Raw genomic sequence first — 7,845 nt, forward strand, 5'->3', positions numbered from 1 at the left:
ACTTTGTCCTTAGGAGTGGAGGGGAGCGAGTTGAATGTTACTTAAATGGATCCTTTTGTGTTTGGAAGACTCCGACTGACTGATGATTGTCATAAATTGCACTTTAACAAGGTTCCCTGCTAAGGTGAATCCTCAAATCAAGATTTATCATCTCTTCACACGATTTAAGGAAGATAGGCTGTGACAGTAAAGCTGTAGCGTGTGTAATCATACACAGATGAATTCCCTGTCTCTCTCCTGTTTTATGTAGCATCATGTATTGGTCAAAGACTTTCTAGTTGCAGTGCTAGAAACTTGCCAAATCATAATTTTTCTCAGTTTCTGAATGTTTCTAGAAGTTTGTAATCCACTGATATCTATGAAGTGTTTTGTACTATACACAGCTTGTGATTATTCTATACAGATTTTATTTTTATGTTAATACTTAATACTTCACCCTTTTCCAACCGCATCTTCAAATAACTGGTACTCACTGATGCTTTTGAGCGGTGGTCACACCGTCTCCTATACGTGGCTGTGTGTGTGGGTATGTGTGCGTGTCTGTCTGTCTGTCTGTCTGTCTGTCTGTCTGTCTGTCTGTCTGTCTGTCTGTCTGTCTGTCTGTATGTAGCCTACAGTACCTTTTCTGACCACACATGTTAAGGGAGGGGCGCTGTTGTTCAGGGCAGGCCAGTCACACACACACACACACACACACACACACACACACACAGGGGGGAAGGGGGGATGGATGGATGGATGCATGGATGGATGGATGGATGGATGGGGATGGATGGATGGATGCATGGCTGGATGGATGGGATGGATGGATGGATGGATGCATGGATGGATGGATGGATGCATGGATGGATGGATGCATGGATGGATGGATGGATGGATGGATGGATGGATGGATGGGGATGGATGCATGGATGGATGCTTGGATGGATGGATGGATGGATGCATGGATGGATGGATGCATGGATGGATGCATGGATGGATAGATGGATGGATGGATGCATGGATGGATGGATGGATGGATGCATGGATGGATGGGGGTGGATGGATGGATGGATGGATGCATGGATGGATGGATGCATGGATAGATGCATGGATGGATGGATGGATGGATGCATGCATGGATGGATGGATGGATGGTGCTCTCTCTCTGTCTCTCTCTCGCACGCAAGCAAGCACCCCCCCAAATTATTATTATTTGTATTATTATTATTATTTTTAATATATTTTTTAAATATTTTTTTTATCTTTTTTATTATTATTATTATATATTTGTTTTGCTGTTGCGCAGCCTCCACGACCACCGCTCAGTTCACACAGGTGTGATTTTTTATAAGATGGCAGAGTTTCTGTCTACTCATTGGTGGGCTATGGACAGTTCAGAAACCTGTCTACCAATGACATCATCGGTGGGGATACCAACCTGATTTTACAGCCTTTCTCACCCTCGACTTGTAGCATGCTAAAGGGGGGGGGGGGGGGGGGGAGTCCACATCCATCCTCTGAGGCATTGTGTGTGTAGACAAACCATCTTATGAGCTTTAGTGAGGACCAATTATATGAAGGTAACTTGAAAATGGGTCTGAAATGCTCCTTTAAGCATACCATTGTTAAGCTTATGTATGTACAGTATGAGTCATGAAGGTTTGTGTACAAAAGGTTTATTGATTATTTATTGTTAGCCTATATCTTTTGACAGCATTAGATCAATTGTATGAATGGAGTGATGTGAAACAAAAGAAAGTTATTTATTTTGATCCCCTTTTGTGTCTGTTATGAACTTGCTGTTTTTGGCTTTTCATAGTGTGCCTATAGTGCCAAGACAAATGTTTTATCTGTTTCATGCTTCATTTCAGAATAATATATAATTTTTCACAACCGAACTTGTTTTGTCTTTAATTCTGACCTTACTGAATTGACTGAATTTCTCTCTTTCCAAGTGACACCAACAAAGACCTTTGAAGGTCACTCACTGTGCAACGCAGTGGTTTTCAGACTTTCTGTGCCCAAGGCACACCAAAGGGCCAGTCAATGTATCAAGGCACACCTGTATTAAATCCCTCCAAAATTGCCTCTATAAAACATGTTATCATATTTATCTTTCTGTAAAACCTAATGCCAAATAAAAGGTTTAACTGCTTGAAAGGGCATTTCACTTCAAAACACCCCTTCTGGGGTCCATTTTCTACTCTAGACTTTTGTCTGCATTGGTGCATCCCAAACGGTTCTTCATCCCTTTAACAAATATTTGACATTGATTTGATCAGACACGCCCTCCTTGCTCCTCTATACAGTATATCAGGGTTCCCCAATAGGCGGCCCGCGGGCCATTTGCGGCCCGCGGGGGGCTACTGTCAGGCCCCCAACCCCAGTAATAATGGTGGTATAAGAGCAGCAACAACACTATTATATCGTCGTTGTCAGGTGGAAACCTCGTATCTCCATATTTGTATGTTCTTTCGCAAAGTAAAGCCCTGCTTCATCATTCAAGGCCGTCTCACAAAAGTAGTGAAAACAGCAGATCTACAAGCACACAGTAGAACGGCTGTTTTCACTAGTTTAAATCATTTTTAAAATGATAAATGCAAAACAAACGGTTTTGGACATACAAGATTTTCACCCGACAACGACGATATCTGAACTGTCGTAGCGGGAACGCCACCGTCGCCCCCTGCAATGTTGTGGCCCTCGGCTTGGTATATATATACATAATTGGGGAAAACTAATTGGGGAACCCTGCAGTATATAGACATCTATATATCTATGACTTTCTCACAGCATGAACTCTATGCTTCTCATGCACCCAACAGCACCACACTACATATCATCATGGTGGGTCAGATGTTTGTTACAGATGTATGTTTTATTTCATGATCAATAAAGACATCAATGACGTCCATGATGTAATTATAGTGGTTGCCCCTGCGAAACTATAGTACTTGTCCGACTTTATTCCATCTTCCATATAAACGTCTTTATGCCATGTCAAATCGACCAGCTTCATCGGGACACGCATGTGTGCTATTTTGCTAAGCGATACGTCATATAGTTTTTTAATTTATATAAATGTATTCGTTAATTTTCTCCATTGACTCTAATTAAAAAGAAAAACTTTTCCCAGATATGGATTTGATGTCTGATAGCATCATGACTGACATCATCATAGACCACATGAGACTGACAGAGTATGTCCATATAGACACAGTATATGTCCATATATGGGCATTCTAAGATATGGGCTTAATATTGATGACATCAGGGATCTCCATATACAGTATGGGCATGACAGGGACATGGACTGACACAGTGGACCCACTCCATATATGTCCATTAATGTATTTGTGAATTTTCCCCATTGACTTGAAAGGGGACACTTCTTTCTAGTTCGCCATCCGAATTCAAACTCAGCACAAGTGTCATCAACGTCAAGTTGGTTGGATAGGTTAGATAGGATATCCAACCAATGTGCCCATATATAGGCATTTATATGGTGATCCAGTTGTCCAGAACCGCTGATCCATATGCCCATATATGGTTACAGTATGCCCATTAATAGGCCGACCGACTTCAAACAATGCTTGTGCATCGGTGAGTGCAGTGCCCGTTGTTGAGTCATTACTTTTGTCAGCAGAGGGCGCAAGTACTGTGTTCGGTGTTTCTGTTTCCGGAGGTATCTGTGGTTCTGTGTTCACGCCCGTAGCCAATCAGGGACCAGCGTTCTTGGTGAAGTCACCAGACTCACCACCAACAAGTGCGACCTGATATAAATAACAAGGAGCAAGTTGCCACCTTGGCAGAGTGCCAACTTGTCCACCCACATACTGTACATACAGACAGCACCGAACAGCACCGATCTCAGTACTTGCGCTCTCTGCTGGCGCACAAGTAGGCCATACATGGCCACGAGTGCCAGTGCCAGGGCTGAATTAAGACCTTAGAGGGCCCCTAGGCACTGAAGCACCAAGGGGCCCCTGTGTGCACGCAAAATGTTTTGTAGGCATATGTAGGCATGTAGGTCCAATATTTATGTAGGCATGTAGGTCCAATATAACATCTGCAGCAGCAGTTGTCACAGTGCGGCCTGGCGGAGTTTTAATCAGTTGACTTGACTTTCATGAAATATTGTACATTGTACTTAACACACAATCAGCACTTTTCAGAAGCATTCTCACAGCTCCACCTTGGAGGGCCCTTGATGCCCAGGGGTCCCTGGGCACGTGCCCAAACTGCCCATATGGTAGATCCGGGCCTGACGAGTGCACAAGACGCAAGTTGGCACCTCGACAGAGTGCAGTCTAGTTCGGATTGGTGGTGGTTGTCCAGAACCAGAACCACAGATCCGACCAAGATTCCCATAGCCATATATGGTAACAGCTGAATGTCCATGCATAAAAGGGACACAGACAGACAGACTGGCAGATAAAGGGGCACAGACAGACACGTACAATGGCTACTCTAACAAAGGTACCACAGTTATTGCATAAACGGGTAAAGATCACTTTGCTTTTTGTTCACTCTCATGTCAGACTGTGCAACAATACTAAGTGTTAATTTATCAGTTTTTAACTGAGAGTCAGTGTATAACGTGCATGGCTCCATAAGCTCAGCCTTAAAATGTATGTGGCGCATGCTGTTGTTATTGTTATTTGCTATTCAGTCAAAATGTTATTCACATACCAAGGGTAAGGGTTTACCCTCCATCGTAATCAGTGACGTTGACCTACATCTACATCTTGACAACTGCCCTGGGGAAAGTTTTCACACACAAGGCCACTACTGCACAAACTTGCAGTCTGCAGTTGAAGGCCAATAGTGGAGTCAAATGAACTGGTTTGTCATAAATATCTGTGAGAGGACAGCTCAGTCTTACAAAAGGCACTGCAAACACATTCTCCACGCATTTAAAACCACATAAGCCCTATATACAGTACATTAAATATACCCTATGTATAATCGCACGACAACTTGCAGATCTACAAGCTCACAATTCGTTGCATGATCTCGCATCACAGCGTGTTGCAAGCTTGTAGATCTGCTTTTCTTCATTTGCCCAAAATAGGGACGCCAGGGTTAATGTGGTTAAGGCAAGAGCTGTACTTGGTGCAGAGTCTGCAGACCGTGGATTTGGGGGCAGGATATTGACAGGATTTTATGAGATGTTTCGTCGGAGCCTGAGGGCAATGCTGGAATAGTTGGCCATTCTGGCTGTACCTTAAAAGGCTCGATGTGATTAATGGCATCAAATCACAAAACCTCTAAACTAACCTTGAAATTTGTAACCGATTGTGCTCCTTAACTCTTAAACTTTCCACCAATAACGACGCTACCCCTAATCTGGCAAGTCACTTCCAGGCTTAGGCTAGTGTTGCATTGTGGGTATATTTATGTGAAACATATTATCCAGATTCGCCCAGCACTCTCAGACAAAGCAGCAGGTGTGATCCGGTCCAGGCCCGATACTGACACACCTCTTTTGAAAGTGTCCTTTACTTTCAGGCCGGAGAGATGGAGCTGTAATTTTGACTGAAGGAACACAGCAACAGCTGCCGAGGGAGAATAGATAAGGAGCCAAGGGGAGGCCCTGTATCCTTGTGGTCATTCACGTCACAACTGAAGATAGTGCGGTTCACTCCCCGGCATTACCAGGCCACGATAATGTTCTGATAATGCCCTCTATTGTATTTGAACCCAAATGGCTGGGACTGTTTTGATGAGCTCAATATTATCTGTTATTTTGGGAACACAGTAGATACACCGATTACTGACCAAATAAAGGAGATCCTTCGACAACAAAGGGCGGGTATGGTGCGTGTGGGTGCGGCTAATAGAGGTCATGTTTTAATTGATTGACTGACATCTTTTGACACAATGCATATGCACGAACAAGGATTAAACACAGAGGCTTGCTTCCATTGCATTCCTTTGTGTGTGTAAGTGTCTGTAAGTGAATGCGGCATGTTTGGGGGGTTTTCACAGTAGAACGAACCAGGTTCATTTGTGATATATAGCTCTGATGTTTAAAGATGATCTGACATTTTAGGAAGAAAAAGGAAATTGCTCAATCCAGGTTCATCAACCTCATGTAAACAGTGCTATACTGTAATAGAGAAAGCAGGGCCTCCTCCTACAGTAGCCTCTGTCTCTCCCTCCCTCAAGGTTACTGTAGGGAAGATCTGTCTCTTTCCTGCACTGTCATAGGTTCCTATGCTGCTCCTCATGAAAACACCGGCAGAACCACAGCAGAACAGTTTTAGATTTAAGCCCTATATGACCTACATGAACATTACATCAGACAGATTTGTCGGGCAAAATGTGTGAACATTAACCACTTTGGCATCCCTATTTTGGGCATGTCATAGGCCACTGAGGATGAGATATTTGAGCAGGCTATCCGGAAGCTATCCGGAAGCTCGCCAATGCGCCGCGTCGTGTTGCATAGATGCTTGGTACAACTTGAGGAGAGGTGCTGCCCAAAAAGAAATATACATAACAAATACCTAAAAAACATGCGTGTTATTTTTAAAAAGTGAAGAAGTTTCAGTCCCACGCGTGTGAACGTTACATGCGTCATGTTCCTTGTTTCACACCGTGTTCCTTGCTGGAGGACAGCTATCTATCTGCCATGTCCTGTCTGTCGTGTCTGTGTGTGGTTGTTACATGAACAGTTCTCATCAACACACAGGCACAGAGCTCAAGCAGTGGGAAGAATTGGCCTTCAGACACCTGTTTGGACCGATTGTTTTACTGTTTAGAGGACGGATTAACCCCCGCGAGGGCCCCTGGACGATAATTTTTTAGGGCCCCCCCCACTCTCCATCATAACCCCCCTCCCTCCCGACGCACACTGCCCAGCTCGGATTTTAAGCCACGATGATCATCTGCGGGCCAAGAAAGCACCTATAGACAACAGAGAAGGGGCCCACGCATTTGATTTTAATTAAAATATACGTTTAATTTTAGTAAATTGTCAATGACCACGTGGCCCAGTTCCCCCCAAGGGCCCCTGAGAGCCAAGGGCCCCTGGCAACGGCCCCACCGGCCCAATGGTTAATACAGCCCTCAGCTTATGTTGCAGACAGTGCCCTTTTGGTTTAGCGTCAGTGTGCACATATAGCCCCAATGACCCTTGCTGGACTACTATTGGTTCACCTGTGCAGAGAGAAGCTAAGTGATTGGTTTAGGCCAGGGCCTATCCACAATACATTCGTCCTCAAAAGTTTCATATTGTAACATTTATTTGAAAAATGTAGTTTGAGACTTAACTTTCTGCATTATGTCAGAATGGAAGTAAATCACAGGCATGTCTCACAGGCATATGTCAGGTGAAAAAGGCTGTTGGCCTCATAAAGATAGTTTTGCAAATAGTTTTTCATATTTTTCAGCAGTCAAATTGATTTATTTAGACACGTCCAATAAGACCGCAGGCTCTGAGCAACCCAAAGACACACAATTACAGTTTTTTTTTCTTGTTTTATTCTTTCTTTTCAGAATAAAACATATCCTCCCATCCTGTCACCCAAAGCCCTGATATAGGATATACTTTGTCATATGATGGCTGTTGTGTGCCACAAATCACAGATCTACAAGCACAATAGCTCATATCACATCGCGTTGTGAGCTTGTAGATTGGCTATTTTTGGCACCTGACACCGTTGCATGATGCTGCATAATCACCAGCTACACCCCAGATCATCACCAGTGTGCACCACCCACAAAGTCACATATTACTTTTTACTTTTACTTATTTTATATCACACATTCAACAATATCCCTCCACTCACCACAGCTTTTTTGTATCAATTTTGGTTATGTTGTCTTATATTGGGGGAGGTTTTCCAGATTGGAGTA

The sequence above is a fragment of the Nannobrachium achirus genome, assembly GCF_963921795.1.
Source record: "Nannobrachium achirus genome assembly, chromosome: 9".
NCBI lineage: Eukaryota > Metazoa > Chordata > Actinopteri > Myctophiformes > Myctophidae > Nannobrachium > Nannobrachium achirus.